The 20,466-nt window shown below is 44.0% G+C and overlaps 1 protein-coding gene across 1 annotated transcript in view; it reads left to right on the top strand.

Moving 5' to 3' along the window:
* Positions 1 to 20,466, top strand: part of SETBP1 (SET binding protein 1) — a 366,235-nt gene that overhangs the window by 237,659 nt on the left and 108,110 nt on the right.

Here is a 20,466-nt window from a genome sequence, read left to right on the forward strand (position 1 = left end):
GCAAACCCAGCCTGGCTGTTAGAAGCAGGACTCTGACTAACTAAGGCTCAGCTGGAGGTTCTGATAAGACACCTGATGGCCATTTTCTTCTCTGGCAGGTTGGGTTTCAAGAACTGGTGTCCCACAGACCCAGTTATGAGAAGCAGTGTGGACTTGTGGAAAGAATACTCACTTGGGTCTTGATCCTGGCTCTGACACTTGCCGTCTGTGTGACCTTGAGCAAGTCACTTAAATTGTCTGGGCTTCAGTTTCCTCATCTGTAAAATGAGGATGAAATACCTGTTCTCCCTCCGCTTTAGAAAGTAAGTCCAATGTAAGATAAGTGGTATGTCTTGTACCTATGCCAGCCCTTAAGGCCATGCTTAGAATATAGTAAATGCTTAACAGATACCACAGCAGAGATTCATGGGAAGGACCTCAGGAGATCAATATTATGACTCCAAATCCACAATTGATCTTTACTGGGAGGATTAACTCTGGTCCTCTTGAGCCTGCTCATCGAAAACCTTCCTTCACAGAAGAGACATCAGTGTCTTACATCAGTGTCTTTCTTTAGAAGAAGATGTGTTATTTTCTTTTTAGTTTTAGCAAGTGTTCTTTAAGTGCACATTTGACAGTGGGGTCAGAACAATTGTCTGAAGCCTGGGGACAACTGAGGATCCACATGAGCAGAGTTCTTGGAAACCTAGATGTCAGTTCCGCTTTATCAGAATTTCTCTAGTGGCATTTGTTTGGAAAGGAGAAAAATATGTAACTACCTTTTCCCTTTGTTTCTGTTGTGCTTCAGAAAACTGTGTTTCTCTCATTTCACCTTCGACTTTTGAGTAATTGAAAAGTGTATGGTGCTTCTGTCCACTGACCCTGTTTTCTGAAATGAGAAAATCTAAGGCGATGTGAAAGAGGCTTGTTTATTCCAGCTTTCCAAGTCCAGGAGGGTCCAGGGATGTCCATGGAGGGTAATTACCATTTGGTAGTGATTAATTCTGAAGCCGAAGAAAGAGCAATTCCAACTCAGAGAAGACTGAAAGGAAACTCAACAAATGGCTACAAGGAGATTGAGGGATTTAAGAGGGGGTCCTTGACCAGCTCTCTATTTCTCCAGAAGGCCAAACAAGGCATAACTGACTTAAATCCCCCCTCTAGACTGTAAGTTCATTTTGGACAAAGAACATGTATACAAACTCTGTTGTACTGTACTCTTCCAAGTGCTTAGTGCATTGCCCTGCACACAGTAAACACTCAGTAAGTACCATTGAACAATTGATTAATTAAATTGCCACATCAGATAATTTGTTGGACTTAAAAATGGATTTTGTGACTGGCTATCCAGTAGGCTTCAAGAGTAGGTTGTGAGATCTCCATCCTTGGCTATCTCCAGAGCCAGCCTGACTTCAGATGTAGTCATCCCATGGAAAAATGACTTCTTGTCCTAGTAACAAATAGACTCTCGTAAGTGTTTTTTTTTAGAAGTGTCATCTGCACATGCAGAAATGACTCTTCCAGAATTGATACAAGGAGTAGATAAGAGATAATTGAAAAACTGCATGAGAATAGAATGCAATATCTGCAGTTACCCATAGTAAACCTAGTGGTGATCTTAATTATTGATCAGCCCCTGGGTGCCAATGTAGTCTAGTAAGAACGTGGGAAGCACAGAATAGAAAAATTGACTGTTCCTTACCCATTCAATCATTGATTCATTCATTCAGTTGTATTCATTGAGCACTCACTATGTGCAAGGCACTGTACTAAGCGCTTAGTAAAGTACAATATAACAGTAAGCAGACACATTCCCTGCCCACAGTGAGCTTACAGTCTAGAGGGGTAAAGACAGACATCAATATAAATAAATATATTACAGATATGTGCATAATTGCTGTGGGACTGGAGGGGGCATGACTAAAGGGAGCAAGTCAGGGCAACAAAGAAGGGAATGGGAGAAGAGGAAAGGAGTGCTTAGGGAAGACCTCTGGAAGGAGATGTGCCTTTCAATAAAGCTTTGACATGGGGGAGAGTAATTCATTCTGTCATATTTATTGAGTGCTTACTGGGTGTAATTGGCTGTCAGACAAATTTTATTTTCAAAGAAATACTCCCAAAGCCTTCCCTACTCTTCCAGTTACCTGGGTGTAGCTTGTGGGAAAATTTTTAGTGGAGACTATGAGGCACAAAATAGGTATGGTATGCATCTAGCCCAAAAATGCAGTAAAGAAAGAGAGCCCAGAAGAGGTAATGAATCCCAGTGCAGATTCATTTCTTGTACAGTAGGTTTCTCATGTTCAGTGGCAATAGGTTGTGGCTTGTGGGACCTGCAAATATTGACTCTACTCCTCCTTGGGTTATAGTATTTAAAGAAAAGAACTTCATGATGTTCATCTATGGAAAGCTGTTTTATAGAATTTACCTCAGTGAGAGTCTGGCTCCCAGGGGTATCTCCCAAAACAGAGATTTTTTTAGCCCTCAGAATTAATCTAGTAAAGCAGCATGGCCTTGTGAATTGAGCATGGGCCTGGGAGTCAGAAGGACCTGGGTCCTAATCCCTGCTTTGCCACTCTATCATCGTGACCTTGGGCAAGCCACTTAACTTCTCTGTGCCATAGTTACCTCGTCTGTAACATGAGGATTAAAAATGTGAGCCCCATGTGGGCCATGGACTTTGTCCCACCTAATTATCCTGTATCTACCCGAGTATTTAGTACAGTGCCTGACACATAGTAAGGGCTTAACAAATATCATTAAAAAACTAGATTTTTAAGATCCTGAACCCCTTGGGTTTCTTACCCAAATTCTCTCTCTTGCCTTGATCAAATCCTTCAACCTGTCTTGGTCTCAGTTCCCAGACCATAAGGAGGCAATTGCTATCCACGATTGGAAGACTCACTGAGCTCCTTCATTGAAAGATGCTTTGGACTTCATCAAGTGCCATCAACACAAAGCATTGTTATTGTTGGAACAGAATGTGTGGATGCTTGCAAATTGTCTTTATAAAGAGTGAGCAGTGAAGAATTTCTTTTTGTTTCAGTGACAGAGTAAGAATCTAATCTTTGTGTTTCTAAGTTTAAAATCTCTCATTCTCTAGTTCTCTTGAGCAGTTGTTGTAAGGACAAAGACCTCATTTTAATTACAGTGCCTTTCCTGCCTAGCTAAATGTGAAACCCTAGTGAGCAGCCAGACAGCACTGCTGAGCTCCAGTCCTCTGCCTGAAGTATTTCTCTCTCTCTCTCCCTTTTCAAGCTGAAGGAGCACAGCCGTCTGTAAGGAAAGGAAATCTAATTACTTGGCACATGTTCTAATTTAAGTCACTGTAGATTGGTGAAAGTTTGAGGAGCAGGAGCATTAGGTTAGCAACCAAAGACCACTGGGTCCTTTGAGATGCTCGGTAGTGGATGTTGCAGCAGACTCACTTGAGGATAATTGGCCTGGGACTGAAAGACTTCACTCGGCAGGTAGTACCTCTCAATACAGTATGGCCTAGTGGAAAGAGCATGGGCCTGGGAGCCAAAGGACCTGGTTTCTAATCCTGGCTCTGCCAAATGCTTGCTGTCTGACCTTGGGCAAGTCAGTTTCTTTGTGCTTCAATTAACCTGTTCTCCTTCCTTCTTAGATTGTGAGCCCTGTGCGGGACAGGGACTGTGACCAACCTAATTACTTGCAACTACCCCCGCACTTAGAGCACAGTTGGAAACATAGTAAGTACTTAACAAATACCACAAAAAAAATACCTATATCAGTCTAGCCTTGGTAATAGCCAGCTGCCTACTTGCCCAGAGCGAGCATAACCAAATATTCTTTTGAGTAGAAAATGGGGCAGAGACTGTTCATTTTTACTTCCAGGGAACTCTCACAGGGGAGAACAGCTCCATTGGGCAGGACGTATGATGAAAATGGATGTCAGATAGGGTGTTGTAAGGTGAACTGAAGTGGGACACACACCACCAGGAAGAGTAGAAAAAATGTTGCTTCTGGTATTTGTTCATTCTCCCAAAGCCTGCCCCCAAAGCTGGCCATGTGTTTGATTCATTCTGAAGGCTGGATGGCCCGTAATAGAAGGTGAGGTGGTTTGCTTTCCAGTAACTAGGAGGACCTGTCCCACCTCTTCTGTTGGAGTTGCTTGACTGAAAAGACTGGCCTGAACCAGAATGATAGCCTACACGCTTGAGAGTGAAGACCCCCCCAGCCTCTCTAACACTGACTAATCAGTGTAGGGGGATCCTCTGAATATCTCAGGCTTTCAACATTGAGGGCTAAATTGGGAGCAGAATTGTCAGTGCTGTGTGACCGTGACTATCTGTGCCATCATCTGCTGGCCATAGTCCCCAAAGGTTTTGTGGGTAGGTAAATGTTCTTCATTGTTCTTGAAAAACGTGGATCCCCGAGAACTCCAGATAGACATTCCCCTCTCCCAACATGAAGAATTGGGATGGCCCGGTGTCAGGACCTCAAATACGAGTTGGAAGTTGTGGTATTAGCACTACGTGTTTTTATTTAGCCCCTATAGTGTATGGAGCACTGGATTAGTAATCCCCAACAGGCAGGCTTTGGGGGATATACAAGCACTGGGGGATATACAAGGTGATCAGGTTGTCCCACTTGGGGCTCACAGACTTAGTCCCCATTTTACAGATGAGGTAACTGAGGCAAGTTAAGTGACTTGCCCAAAGCCACACAGCTGACAAGCTGCAGAGCTGGGATTAGAACCCATGACCTCTGACTCCCAAGCCCGAGCTCTTTCCACTGAGCCACGCTGCTTCTCCATAAGACACAGTCCTTTTCCACAAGGAGCTTACACCCTAATGAGGGAGACAGAAATAAAAATATGTATAGATAAGTGAATCAAAATAAGTGACTGTACAATTGATTATACGTAAGTGTTGCAGAAGAAAATAATTGTAAACTCTTTGAGGGCAGGGATTGAATCACTAACTATATTGTACTGTACTCCTACAAGCACTTAATGCAGATGCTCTGCACAGAGCATTCAGTAGATACCATTGATTGAGAGATGGTGAGGGCTCAGTTGTTCGATAAGACCTGATGTGTAGAGAATTATTTGGAGAAGACTTGTTGGAGGAGGTGAGATTTTAGGACGGCTTTGAACATAGGGAGAGCAGTCGCCTGCCAAATTAGGGTCTGGAGGGAAGAGGCACGGTGAGGGTGAGCAGATGGAAGTGTGAGAGTCAAGATCAAGGTACTGTTAAAAGTTTAGTGTGTGAGGAATTAAGAGAGTGAGCTGGGGGAGAGCAGGTGAAGAGAGCTAATTTGTAAACTGGGGAAAGTTGATGGAGCACCTTGAAGCCTATTTTTGAGGCATTTTGGCTTGATGCGACAGGCACATGCTTCCAAAAGCCAACCAGCAGCATAAACTATATCCTGGGTGACTGGCTCAAAAGCTGCACTTTATTCTCTTTCATCCTTTGTTTCCACAAACAAAGAGGCTCATTGCCTAGTGAGTTGCCAGACTTTTCCCAAAGCATCAGAAACGTATTCTGTCCCCATCTTTGTAGTTCTTCACCGAATCCTCAAGTCTAGCAACATGTAATAAGTTAAATGGGATTGTACCTACCATCATAATAATGGCATTTATGAAGTGCTTACTCTGGGCTAAGTGATGGAGTAGAAGCAGCGTGCCTCAGTGGAAAGAGCACGGGCTTTGGAGTCAGATTTCATGGGTTCGAATCCGGGCTTTGCCAATTGTCAGCTGTGTGACTTTGGGCAAGTCACTTAACTTCTCTGTGCCTCAGTTACCTCATCTATAAAATGGGGATTAAGACTGTGAGGCCCCCATGGAACAGCCTTATCATCTTTTAACCTCCCCAATGCTTAGAACAGTGCTTTGCACATAGTAAGCACTTAATAAATGTCATCATTATTATTATTATGTACAAGGTAATAATAACAAAAATAACAATGATGAATGTGGAATTTGTCTTTACTATATGCCAAACACTGTGCTTAACCATAGGGCAGATAAATTCAGGCCACATACATTCTCTTTCCTACACAGGCTCACAATCTCGCATTGCCAATTTACAAAACAAGAAACTGAGGCCCAGAGTGGAGAATTGAGTTGCCCAAAATCCCATAGCAGAACTGGGAATAGAAATCTGGTCTCCTGCCTCCCAGTCCCATATCCTTTCCACGAGATCACATTTGTTCCCTTCATTTACTCTGATGCTACTAGCGAAAGAATCCAACATTGCACTTTCAACTCTAACTGAGAAGCAGTGTGGCCTCTTGGAAAGACTACAGGCCTTGAAGTCAAGAGGACCTGGGTTCTAATCCTGACTTTGCCACTTACCTGCTGTGTGACCTTGGGCAAGTCACAAAACTTATCTGGGCCTCAGTTTCCTCATCTGCAAAAATGAGGATTCAGTACCTGCTCTCCCACCTATTTAGACTCTGAGCCCCATGTGGAACCTAATTGTCTGGTACCTACTATAGCACTTACTAGTGTTTGGCACTGTACCAAATACCGAATACAGATACCACAGTTAATATTACTATTACTTAGACTGGAGTCACTATGGTTCAGAGATGACTCTACAGCATAAGACAAGACTGTGAATCCCACATGAAACAGGGACTGTGTCCAGTATGATTAACTTGTATCCACTCCAGCCCATAGACACATAATAAGAGCTCAAGAAATATAAGAACAATAATTAGTAGTTGTCTTCCAAACTTGGTGAGATTCACTGGGCAGTTGCCAGTGCCTAGTTAAACTGGACCATGTTGAATGCTATCATTTGGTCCAGGACAAACCTGTTTTAGGCAGAAGACACTAGTCTGCCCTTAAAGGAGAATTTGAAGCTAAGATTCTTAAGAAATAAATGTACAGGCCATTAAAGGAGAAATAGGGAGCAGAGTGACCAGAAAATAGCACATTTGGCAATGAACCTGGTCCTAAATTATGCATAGTCAAATCCTAACTAGGTATGGGAAGCATACCTAGCTGGGAAACAGTTTGGCCTAGTGGAAAGAGCATGGGCCTGGGAGTCAGAGGACCTAAGTTATAATTCTGCCACCTATCTGCTGTGTGACCTTAGGCAAGTCATATAACTTCTCTTGGCCTCAGTTACTTTATCTGTGAAATGGGGATTAAGACTGGTATTTGGGAAGTGGACTGTGTCCAATTTGATTAGCAGGTATCTACCCCTGTGCTCAGTACAGTGCCTAGAACAAAGCACTTCACAAATAGCATTTTTTTTCCAAAAGAAAATGAGGTAGGCACTATTATAGGGCATGAGACACAAGTCAGAGGCTTTTGGAAGCCTTGCTTAGCTGCCTTTTCAGAGTCCTTGTCTCTCACTTCCTGTCTTCATTCTTTCTAAGTTTTCTGTCATTCAGTCACTCGACTTTGTCATTGTATTGGAAGCAGTCCAGATCCAGAGGAAAAGTGTTTGTATCCCTAGTTCTGTGTTCTAAACTCACGGGATTTTGTTTCCATTCAACCCACATAATGACGGGATTCAAGGTTAACGCTTCCCTCTGCCCACCCCATTAACACACACACACACACACACACACACACACACACACTCTCTCTCTCTCTCTCTCTCTCTCTCTTTCTCTCTCTCTCTTATTCTGTTCTTCAAGGTCATAGACAGGATTTGGGGTCATGGAGTCAATCCCCATTAGTGGGGATAGACCAGCTCTTCCTTAAGAGTTGATGGGGTTAAAAGAGCTTTCCACAAGAGCCGGCCTCATCCTCCCTCCCCTGGGAGAGTTCTGCACCTGGTACCTTCTCCGCTGCACTTTATTCTCTTTCATCCTTTTTTTCCCACAAAAGAAGAAGCTTCTGCCTAACTTGGCAGAACCTATGTTCATGATGAAGGAGAAACCTAGAAATTAAAAGAAACCACAGACTCCAGAGACATCCCTCTGCCTGGCTGCACTTCTCTGATCATTTGGTGAGCAATCTACTCCCAAAGTACCTTTCCCACCCCCTTGGGGTGGATTAATCCTTCCAGGGTACCCATTTAGTAAATTACCTCTTCCAGCAAACTAAATGGTTCCCCAAGTGACTCGGAAGAGTTCGTCCATCTCCTAGGGGACCGGAGTCAAGCAGGTTGGCCCAGCCCAACTCTCCCTCCAGGTGGGGAGAGCCCCAGTGCGGGCAGTTGGGCACTTTTTCCATCCCAAACCTTTTATGAGCCTTTGATTTAACCAGAGTGGCCCAAACTTTCCACCCATGTTTAATGGCTAGGAATCTTGTTTCAATCCCAAAATGATTTTTACCACTGTCGTATAACAGGCCGGTACATCCCTGTAAGGCAATAAACATAAAATGGAAGGACAATTAAATTCCACTTTCATCTCCAAAGATGGATTTTTTTTGGTTGTCGTTGTTGTTAGCGAGTCACACTTAATAAAATGTGGAAAAAACCACCCTTTATTTGGATATTCAGACAGTGTAGCTTTTGGGGTGGGAAGAGGGAGGGCAGGGTGAGGAAAGTACTAAAGGGCTACACCCAGAATATCCCTCAACAAACTCACTGCAGTGAGATGATGCAGGCTGTGCAAGCTCCTTTTATGATCTGAGAAATGACTGTTTTTATTGCACACTAAGTAAAACCTGCTTTGGGAGCTGAGGGTTTACTGCTGAAGGTGGGGATTTTTGTTGCTGAGAGAGATGGTTGGTAAGGCACTTCATGAAAGAGAGGTTATGAAGAAAGAGCCTGACCAGGATTGGAAAGGAAAGGATCCCACAATAGCCCAGCAAACCCCTGCTCTGCTTACAGGAAGTCTGGATCTCCAAGAAAGCAGTGAGTCCCATGGGCTTTCAAGGAATCAGTGGTATTTATGGAGTACTTACTGTGTCCAAAGACTCAAGTACTTGCGAGAACCCGAAGTGAAAGATAAGGCATCTGCCTTCAAGGGGTTTATAACCTAATGATTTCCCCAAATCTTGCTGGACATCCCAAATCAACAGTTTTCTTCTAGAGAATCTGATGTTGCAGAAAAGGGATAAATCCTCCAGTGAGAAAGTAATGAAACTAAGTTCCAGGCCTGCCCTAGACTCCAGAGTAGCAGGGGCAAGGATACTAAAGAGGAAATGTTTTTGACTCTTTCTGGTCTGTCTAGCAAGGTGAAGCCTGGGTTGACTGTTACGTCTGAGTGTGCTCCTTCTCTTCAGAGTGCAAGTCTCACTCCAGAGACCCATAAAAGGTGAAAGGAGCCACTCAGAGAGTGCTCCTTGGGGAATGTGTTTATTAAATGCTGGACAGCTTATCTCCCCTTCCCCTGGGGTTCTAGCTCGCAATATGTCTAGTGGGTGTCAATTGTCATAAGACCAAGGTGGCACCATCATTAAATGTGCTGTGCACAGAATCCAGCGTGTGACCCTTTGCAGGGCCTGGTATGGATAGGAACCTGGTTGTTCTCTTTAGACATCATCTCCTTCACCATCCCACAGGTGAACACCCCTTAGGGTACAGGCTGCCCATAGTGGCGGTTACAATGGTGGAAGAAGCAAAGGGATCTAGTGGAAAGAGCACAGGCATTGGGGGTCAGAGGACCTGGTGTCTGTTCCCAGCTCTGCCATTTTACCGCTAAGTGACGATGGGCAAGTCAGTTCAATTCTCTGTGCTTCAGTTTCTTCATCTACAATACGGGGATGAAATCCCTGCTCTCCCCCCTTTTTAGACTGTGAGCGCCATGTAGGACAGAGACTATAGCCAACTTGATGATCTTATATCTACCCAAACACTTCATACAGTGCTGGTCATACAGATAGAGATTAATGAATACCACAGTTACCATTATTTTCATTATTATCCTGATTTAGGAGTAAAAGATTCACTTTTAGGCTCCCCAAGTGTTCCAGGTTGTTATATTTTGAGACTGGAGGTGATGCATGTTGGACTGTGGGCAGAATAACATCCCTTCCAGGGACCTGTCCACCCAGTCAGCTCTGGTGTCCACTTCCTCACAAAAAAAAGAAACACAAAAGGGCCCACAGTTTCCCCTGGCCCTGGCTCCTCCCCACTTGTGTCTAGCTAGTTGTGCTAGTAGTGCTTTACCCTTAAATAAAGCTCAGGCTAAATGAGTGATGCACTAAGTGCCTGCAGTTTACAGATTTTATGGGTTGCTCTAAAAGCTAGGTTTTTGGGTGAATTCAGCATCTTCTTGACATTTAAGACTCAATTTATAATCAACGGTTATTTTAGCTCTAGTAGCAAAAAGCACTGGTTTGGCGGAAAAAGGCATTTATAAAAGGAAAAAAAGCACATGAGGTGAGAGAAGAGAATACAATTTTTGCTAGAGCAAGCAAATGCTATAAATGGTCTCTGGGCTTAATTAGCTTTTTCAGGCACCTCAAGTAGGGGAAGGTAGCAGTAATATGTTGGAGATGAGTTTCATTGTTTAGCACTTTTCACCCTCCAAGCTTTATGTAAAGCCCTAAAGAGATGGACAATTGTTAGTACATAGTATGTGGTATGTGTTAAGAGCGTACTATGTGCCAGTGAGTCTGGGATGTGTCAGGTGCTTTATAGGACACCCCTATCCATGCCAAAGAAGTCTAAATCTTCCCAGAATAATAGGAATGACCTGTCCCTGGGATCCTGGTCTGATCTGCCAGGAAATGTAGCTTGCATCATTTCATTTTCATCCTTCCTTATTCTGTCTTGTCTTGGTTTAGCTTTTTCTAACCAGAAATATCTCAGTGCCTAGCTCTAGTCCCTTGCTCTAAGTTCAGTGCACAAAATTGTTTGTTGCTCATGGAGCATCCTCTGGGGCCTGTACTGTTCCCTAGTTTTTCACAGGAGTCAGCCATTAGCTTCCGAGTCTCATTTCCAAATCATGTATAGTGTGTGCACCAGGAATGGGATTTGCTGTGGGGCAGAAGGAAAGTCTTGAGGACCCATCATGGACCCCGATTTGAGGACCCCAAGTGCCCCTTCCTCGAGGTCGGTCTTCGGAGATGCTAGCTGTAAAACCACCATGCTGGCGGTTGAAGTGGAAAATAGCTCTAAAGGCAGTGATTTCAGAATCTATCTGGAGAAGAGACTTTCTGTTAAGGAAAGATGGAAGGGAGGGACTACATGCTTGAACTACGCAACTTTCTGGATACTAAGTCCCATCTCTCATCAGCTTCTTTGAAGAGGAAGGGTGACTGTAAGTAAGTGCGTCGGACAGGCCGAACTAGTAGGAAAAACCCATCAATTGCTATTCGCAATGGGTAATGACAGTAATAACAATAATAATAGTTCATAACTGTGGTATGTGTTGAGTGTACTATGTGCCAGGCACTGTACTAAGTGCTGGGGTGAATATAAGCTAATTTGGTTGGAGACAGGCCATATCCCACATGGGGCTCACAGTCTTAATCCCCATTTTACAGAGAGGCACAGAGAAGTTAAGTGACTTGCCCAAGGTCACACAGCAAGCAAGTGGTGGAGCCTGGGTTAGAACCCAGTTCCTTCCGATTCCCAGGCCCATCCTTTATCCACTAGGCTACACTGCTTCTCAGTACTAGAGTACTGTACTGTACTGGAGTGCTGTACTAGAGTACAGTGCTAGACCTGCCATTCAGATTCAAAGATCCAACAGTGGATGCATAATCCATCCTAGCTGGGAGGATGTGATGGAATAGACCCATCCATGATTGAAACTTAAAAATCATTTCCCACTTGTTGCACCTGTCACTGTTTACATGTCTGTCTAGAGTCTAATATTCCTAAAGCTTTTGTGCATTACTGCTGCTGGTCTCCCCAATCAACTAACAATATTGTTTGGACGTTTCACTGTATCTGCAATACCCTCATTGTCTATCAGTCTCCTGCTTCAGGTCACCATATAGTAGCTGTTTGGATGTCCAGCTGCCATCCTTTCTCCTCACTGTTTGCGCAGTGAAGTTGTGTTGTAATGAACCATGCATGTTTCAGTGCTGGTGAACAGGTTATGATAAAAGAGAATCAGCATGGCATAGTGGAAAGAGCACAGGCCTGGGAGCCAGAGGATCTGGATAACAATCCAGGCAGTGCCAATTACTCACTGTGTGATCTTGGGCAAGTCACTTAAATTATCTGTGTCGCTGTTTCCTCAACTGTAAAATGGGGATTAAATACATGTTCTCCCTCCTATTTAGATTTTGAGCCTCATGTGGGACAGGGATGCTCTCCAACCTGAATAATTTGTATCGACCCCAGCACATAGAATGGTGCTTGAAACATAGTAAGCAGTTAACAAATACCTTAATAATATACCAGCTACAGATTTGGGGGAAATCATCTTTATGCACAAGTCAAGGTTGAAAACATAGCTGTTGATATGCACACAAGGGACCAAAAAGCTTGGGACTGAAATCAATCATCGTTATCTACTGAGCACTTTTTGGTGTGCAGGGAACTCTGTAGCATATGGCATAACAGAGTTGGTAGACATGATCCCTGGCCACAATGAGTTTACAAGAGCTGATTCTGTGGAGCTTGGGAGAACATGAAATACACACATTTTTCAGGAAGGCAAAGCCTGGCTGGACTTCCTCTGTCTTCTAAGGGGCATAAGGTTCTCAAAACTGAAAGACACAATGAGAAAGATGTGTGGTTTTGTATTGTCACTAGGTGCAGGTGATGTCTCACAGTAACTAGCCAACTCAATACTGTCAGAATCTCAAGTGCCCCCCACTGCTGTTTTGTGTTATTTTTTTCTCTTTTAATTTTTCCTTAAGCCTGCTCCCAGCTCTCTGAGTCCCCAGTTTTTGTTTGCTGATGACATAATTAAAAGCACAGTTTTTCTCTATCAGTAATAGTCAATTTCCTAAATCACTGGGGAAAGCCTCTAGGCTTCCTGCTCAAGACAGACAAAAGATAATAATAATAATAATAATAATAATAATAATAATAGCATTTATTAAGCCCTTACTATGCACTGTTTTAAGCGCTGGGGAGGTTACATGGTGATCAGGTTGTCCCATGGGGGACTCACAGTCTTCATCCCCATTTTACAGATGAGGTTACTGAGGCCCAGTGAAGTGAAGTGATTTTCCCAAAGTCACACAGCTGACAATTGGCAGAGCCGGGATTTGAACCCTTGATTTCTGACTCCAAAGCCCATGCTCTTTCCACTGAGCCATGCTGCTTCTCTGAGTAGGTTGGTTTTGTATCAGAGGATTTTGCATCAGAGCATCCCATTTTTTCCCCTACCTTATCTCATTGGTCCTTTTAACTGGAATTTCCAGATTCTAGATCAGACACATAGATATTTTATTCCAACTCTGAGGCAGTTGTTGGAGACACTGAGGCTGAGGTTTGAATTGAATCCTAGCCCCCCTGAGCTGCTGCTCTGGCCCTCAGTCCTACGCCCATGAGAAGCAGCAGCCTGTGAGTCAGGTTCTAATCCCGGCTCCACCACTTGTCCTCGGTGTGACCTGATCAAGTCACTTCAACTTTCTGTGCCTCAGTTCCCTCATCTGCAAAACTGAGTTTCAATATCTGTTCTCCTTCCTACTTAGACTGTGAGCGTCATGTGGGACTTGATTATCTTGTATCTACACCAGCTCTTAGTACAGTGCTTGACACATAGTAAGCAATTAAAAATATTACTATTATTTTTATCTTTCCTACCATTGAGGAAGGCATGTTCCTCCAGCCAGTAGTAGAGAAGGCCTAGTTCCCCACTCCTTCTCCGTGGACAGGTAGAAGCCCTGAGAGTACAGTCTTCAGGACAAGCCTCTCCAGACATGGAGGCTGCTGGAATTCTCAATCAAGTTTTGATTCTGGGCACCATGTGGCGAGTCTGCCGAGAAGACACTGGGACCCACCCCATATCAGTTGGGAGGAAGTCCACTCAAGATTTTTATTTCTTTATGATTCATTTTTCCTTCTTTCCATCACCTTGCTTTTTGGTCAATTGTTCCTTTTCCTTCCCTCCTCCCCTCCTTCAACCCCCCTCCCCCCCATCCACTTCTCCCCTCCTTGTTACCCTCTGACCAAGCTTTTTTCTGGGCCCGGACTGCAGATTCAGATCAAGCATGCCAGGGGCCCAGGGGAGAGCAAGATCTAGGACCCCTCAGGTCCTAATACTGAAAACTTGAGAGTGATGACAAGGGACGGGAGCATCCATTCTCCTCATGGCAGAGAGCGGATCCCAAACTTGAAGCCAATCAGAGCGGTGCAGAGAAAATGGAGGAACCATCATGAGCCACTGGACCCACATGGTTTAAATTGGCCCACTGCAATTTTCCCGGCCCTGAGGCCCCAGGATATTCAGGGCCCCAAACAGTTGTTCCACCAGACCACCATTAATCAACCCTGCCTGTCTGGGTTGTTTTTGGACCGGGTTTTGAGTGGTTATGTGTGAGATTAAATCAGTGCTATTTATTGAGCACTTAATTTATTGAGCACTTAATTTATTGAGCACTTAATGTGAGCAGACCACTGTACTAAGCACCTGGGAGAATACAATACAACAAAGTTGGTAGACACGTTCCATGCTTAGAAGGAGCTTATAAAATCTGTGAGCCCATTGTTGGGTAGGGACCGTCTCTATATGTTGCCAACTTGTACTTCCCAAGAGCTTAGTACAGTGGTCTGCACACAGTAAGCACTCAATAAATACAATTGAATGAATGAATGAATAGTAATAATAATGGTATTTGTTAAGCGCTTTCTATGAGCTAAACACTGTCTAAACTGAGGTAGATGCCAAGTAATCAGGTTGTCCCCCATGGGGTTCACAATCTTAATCCCCATAGACTGTGAGCCTGTTGTTGAGTAGGGACCATCCCTATACATTGCCAACTTGTACTTCCCAAGCACTTAGTACAGTGCTCTGCACACAGTAAGCATTCAATAAATAATGATTGAATAAATGAATTTCACAGATGAGGTAACTGAGGCACAGAGAAGTTAAGTGACTTTCCCAAAGTCACAAAGCTGATTAGTGGTGGAATCAGGATTAGAGCCCACAATCTCTGACTCCCAAGCCCGTGCTCTTTCCACTAAGCCACACTGCTTCTCTGCTACTACTACTACTAGTAGTAGTGGTGGTAGTAGCAGCAGTAGCATTAGCAGTAGGAGAAGCAGTGTGACTCAGTGGAAAGAGCACAGGCTTTGGAGTCAGAGGTCATGGGTTCAAATCCTGACTCCGCCAATTGTCAGCTGTGTGACTTTGGGCAAGTCACTTAACTTCTCTGGGCCTCAGTTACCTCATCTGTAAAATGGGGATTAAGACTGTGAGCCCCCCATGGGACAACCCGATCTCCTTTTAACCTCCCCAGTGCTTAGAACAGTGCTTTGCACATAGTAAGTGCTTACTAAATGCCATCATTATTATTTCTGGAGCACCCACTTGGTGCATTGCACTGTACCAGGATAAGGGAAGTACAGAAAAACAAAGTGACACATTCCCTGCCCCATGAGAAGCTTACATTCTATAAGCGAGATAAACATAAAAGTATTTATAACTCTTCTACCTTTTATTTATTACTCTATTTAGTTAGTTATTTTACTTGTACATAGCTATTCTATTTATTTTATTTTGTTAGTGTGTTTGGTTTTGTTCTCCATCTCCCCCTTTTAGACTGTGAGCCCACTGTTGGGTAGGGACTGTCTCTATATGTTGCCAATTTGTACTTCCCAAGCGCTTAGTACAGTGCTCTGCACATAGTAAGCGCTCAATAAATACGATTGATTGATTGATTGATTGATTTTGACTAACCATCCATTCCTTCTCTCCCCTGCTGCTCATCTTTCTAACGTACATCCCCAAACCACATCCCTTCTTACTCCACTGCTAAAAAAGAGTATAACAAAGATAGCAAGTCCCTAGGGGACCTTCCTGATGTGTCACCATACATGTCAGTCCCTTCAGCCGTTCCTGCTGTTATTAATTTTTAAAACAAACTTGCTGATTGAGGTTCTGACTGCCTTTAAATTGTCTATACAAGGAGACTGTGTACTAATTAACCCACAGAAACAATCAATGATGTACCTTTTTCAAGTTTCAGGGTGATTAGAATATGAAAATGAAGAGCACAATGGTGCAGATGTTTTAAAATCACAGCAGACAGCAATTAGTGACATGGGAACCAGCTGCTTATCTCTCCAGATAAAGCTTCTTAATAGGGAATTACACTTGAGGAGCCATTACACAGATGGATCTGCAAATGATTTAAAGAGGGGGCGTTGCAGTATTAACTTTGATTTGTGAGCCAGGTTCTTGCCAGGCTCTCTGAGTTACCTCAGGAAGAAGGTGGAATTGTAGCAGGGGTTTTTCCCAGATTTTAGCACTTCTACCTGTGGCTTATGTTTGGAGGGCAATTATCACAGCTCTTCGAGGAAACTGAGAAGCCCTGACCAATCGGTGGCCCACGGCACCTGCCCCTCTGAAAAGCGGTGTATTGTTTCGGGATCAAGACAGTCAGCCCGCTTGGGACAGAGAGGGAGGATTTGGGATGTTGAAAGGGAGATAATTGGGCATTCTGCTTGGCCTGTTAGGTGTTTTGATGAAAAAGAAAAGGTTCATTGTGTTCAGCAAAGTGGTTCTTGATAAGTGGTTGCTTTGCCCTTGCAAGTATGCATGGGTTGGAGGTGGGGAGGGGGGTGGCAGGGAGAGAGTTGCTTCTTGGTAATCATTTTAATTATATGAGGAATTACCATATATTCTAAGAATCATAGAGAAGAGCCCTTTGTCTTTTGTTGGCAATTAACACCACAAACAATAGATTTCCTTCACAGTTGTGGATGTCCTTAATGGAAAAAAAAAGCACCCACCAGGTTTGAAGAGGATGGCTATGGAGAATTGACAGGGGAGAGAGTTTTCTTAGGGTCCCCAAGGGAGCTGAGGAAGAAGGGGGAAGGAGGGTAGCCATAGAATGGTGCTTTGGCCAATCAGTCATATTTATTGAGCTCCTAGTTTGTGCTGAGTACTGTAAGACTGTGAGCCCCCCATGGGACAACCTGATTCCCTTGTATCCCCCCAGTGCTTAGAACAGTGCTTTGCACATAGTAAGGCCTTAACAAATGCCATTATTATTATTATTATTACTAAGCACTTGGGAAACTACAGTATAACAGATTTGGTAGACATGTTCCCTACTCACAATGACTCTGGAGTTTAGGAGTCCATCTAGAAGCTGGAACACCCTTCTGTTTGGTCTCGGGAAAGGGAGGCTAATGAGGTTAGAATCATCAGTTGAACCTTATTAAGGTTTCCTTTCCTCCAAAAGGCCTTCCCTGACAAAACCCATTTTTTCCCAACTGCCTCTCCCTTCTGTGTCAGCTATTGCACTTGGATCTCTACCATTTGGGCATTTGTTATTCATCCCAAACTTAGCCCAGTGGCACTTAAGTACATACGTATAAATTATTTATAGTAATGTCTGTCTCCCCCTCTAGATGGTAAGCTTGTTGTGGGCAAGGAACATATCTATCAACTCTGTCCCAAGCATTTATTACAGTGATTTGCCCAGTAAGACCTCAGTAAATACCTTTGATTGATATGGAGTCCCCTTTGTGAGTAGAGTCCCACCCTAGGAGTTATGTAGTTGTTCTTACTGATTCCAGTAGCCAGATCTCCCCAACCCCACCCACAACTTTATTTTTAACCATCTTTCTTTATCTATGTCTTCCCACTAAGTCCTCTGATTTCAGGGCAGTATGTATTGGAATTGGCCACCCAGCCACTATACCCTAGTAAAAGCAGCATCCCCTCTTGTTCCCCACCCACCTCAGTGAAACCCTGACACTACCACCTCATTGCTTCTCATCATTCATCTACATTCAATCAATCCAATCAGTGGTATTTATTGAGTGCTTACTGTGAGCAGAGCACTGTACTAAGTGTTTGGGAGAGTACAGTATAACAGAATTGTAGACACATTCCCTGCTCACAGTGAGCTCACTTTATAGAGGGGGATGCAGACATTAATATAAATAAATTATGGATCGGTGCATAAGTGCTGTGGGACTGAGGGAAAGGTGAATAAAGGAAGCAAATCGGGGCCGGGGGTCACAGAACAGAGTGGGAAAAGAGGAAATGAGGGTTTAGAGAAGACTACCTGGAGGAGATGTGCCTTCAATAAGGCTTTGAAGAGGGAGGAGAATAACTATCTGTGGGATATGAGGAGAGAGGGTGTTCCAAGCCAGAGACAGGATGCGAGCAAGAGGTCTGCAGTGAAATAGACGAGCTCGAGATCGAGGCACAGTGAGAAGGTTAGCATTAAGGGAGCGAAGTGTGTGGGCTGGGTTGTAGGAGTAGGAGAGTAGTGAAATGGGGTAGGAGGGGCAAGGTGATTGAGTGCTTTAAAGCCAGTGGTGAGGAGTGTCTGATGCAGAGGTGGATGGGCAACCACTGGAGGTTCTTGAGGAGAGGGGAAATATGGCCAGAATGTTTTCGTAGAAAAATAATCTGGGCAGCGGAGTGAAGTATGGACTGGACAGAAGGCAGAGAGGTCAGTAAGGAGGCTGATATCCTTTTGCCTTTGTTCTCTATGCCCTTTGTGGTGCAGATGGATCTAAATCGTTCAGAACTATAGCATCATGCAATGATTCAGGTGGATACATTGGGAAGAAAATACACTAACTGTGTTACCTTCAGATGATTTGCCAGTTCTATTGAGCACACAGTCCCTTCTCTCAATTGCAAAGGGTGTAATTCAACCAACTCCAGGTCACCTGAGCTACAGCCACCATGCCATACTAGGAGAGTAAGGGGAAGGCTTTATTTTAATATGAATCAATTTAGCTGGAACTGGGAGAGAGTGAGGAGTAAAAGTATATTGGAAGAAGACCAGGCATGTGAGAGAGCTTCACTGAGGCCGGTAGAGAGGGTCACTTTCCTGGTCCTTGTAAGCTGCGGTGGCTCCCCCACCTTGCGGGCCCCGACTGGGGAGAGATGCCCCTGTTTTCTCTTTCTATTTCTCACCATCACCCTTACCCCATCACCAGAACCTTATTGTCCTCTCCCTCCTTCAACTCCTTGTAACCAGGTGATTCATTCATTCATTCAATCATATTTATTCAGCGCTTCCTGTGTGCAGTACTGTGCACTGTACTAAGCGCTTGGGAAGTACAAGTTGGCAACATATAGAGACGGTCCCTAACGACGGTCCCTAACCAACAACAGGCTCACTGTCTAGAAGGGGGAGACAGACAACAAAACAAAATATGTAGACAGGTGTCAAGTCGTCAGAACAAATAGAATTAAAGCTAAATAATAATAATAATAATGCATTTATTAAGCACTTACTATGTGCAAAGCACTGTTCTAAGCGCTGGGAAGGTTACAAGGTGATCAGGTTGTCCCATGGGAGGCTCACAGCCTTCATCCCCATTTTACAGATGAGGGAACTGAGGCCCAGAGAAGTTAAAGTCACACAGCTGACAATTGGCGGAGCCAGGATTTGAACCCATGACCTCTGACTCCAAAGCCCGTGCTCTTCCACTGAGCCACGCTGCTTCTCTATGCATATCATTAATAAAATAAATAGAATAGTAAATATGTACAAGTAAAATAAATAGAGTAGTAAATCTAGGACTAGGATAGAGTAGGAGCCATTGGATTTGGCAAGAAGGAGGTCATTGGTGACCTTTGAGAGGGCGGTTTCGGTGGAGTGTAGGGGACAGAAGCCAGATTGGAGGAGGTCAAGGAGAGAGTTGGCGTTGAGGAATTCGGAGTAGCAGGTATAGACGACTCGTTCTGGGAGTTTGGAAAGGAATGGTAAGAGGGAGATAGGTCAGTAACTAGAAGGGGAGGTGGGGTCAAGAGGTGATCCTCTTGTGGACCAAAACCGGGGGTGGAAATTAGCCAGAAGGGGCTGGAACGCTGCTCCCCAAAAAGGAAAATGTTGTGGAAAGCTATTCTGGTAGAAAAAGGTGTGGGCCAAGACCAGGAAGAGGCTGCCATAACTGCCCCGCCCACTACCCACCCCTGGCCCACCCTCAGCCCCTGCTGTGGGGGTGATCCAGGCCTTTTCCTGCCCGCAGGCTATCATGCTTTCCTTCTTCCCCTTCTAGACTGTGAGCTGCTTATGGGCAGGAAGTGTGTCTACCAACTCTGTTTCAGTACACTGTCCCAAGCATTTAGTACAGTGCTGTGCTTTATCCCACAAGTTAGAAAATATTTATACTTTCACACCTAAGAATATAATAATAAACCAAAATAATTAATGGGTCTTCTAATGGGTTACCAGGGAGAGAGGTTGGAGACCAGAAAACCAGCCAACAAAATAGGTGTTTTTGAAAGAGAAAATTGCATGTATTCTTCCTGGATCACAGTTCTTCCTTTTATTTGAAGGCATAGAGTAATGAAACCTTTTCTGAGGTTCAGTCCTGTGCAGTGTAGTATATGCCTTACCATTACAGTTGATGATACCTTTACAGTATTCATTCATTCATTCATTCAATAGTATTTATTGAGCGCTTACAGTGTGCAGAGCACTGTACTAAGCACTTGGGAAGTACAAGTTGGCAACATATAGAGACGGTCCCTACCCAACAACGGGCTCACAGTCTAGAAGGG

This window comes from Tachyglossus aculeatus, chromosome 3 (genome assembly GCF_015852505.1).
Source record: "Tachyglossus aculeatus isolate mTacAcu1 chromosome 3, mTacAcu1.pri, whole genome shotgun sequence".
In the NCBI taxonomy this organism is placed as follows: domain Eukaryota; kingdom Metazoa; phylum Chordata; class Mammalia; order Monotremata; family Tachyglossidae; genus Tachyglossus; species Tachyglossus aculeatus.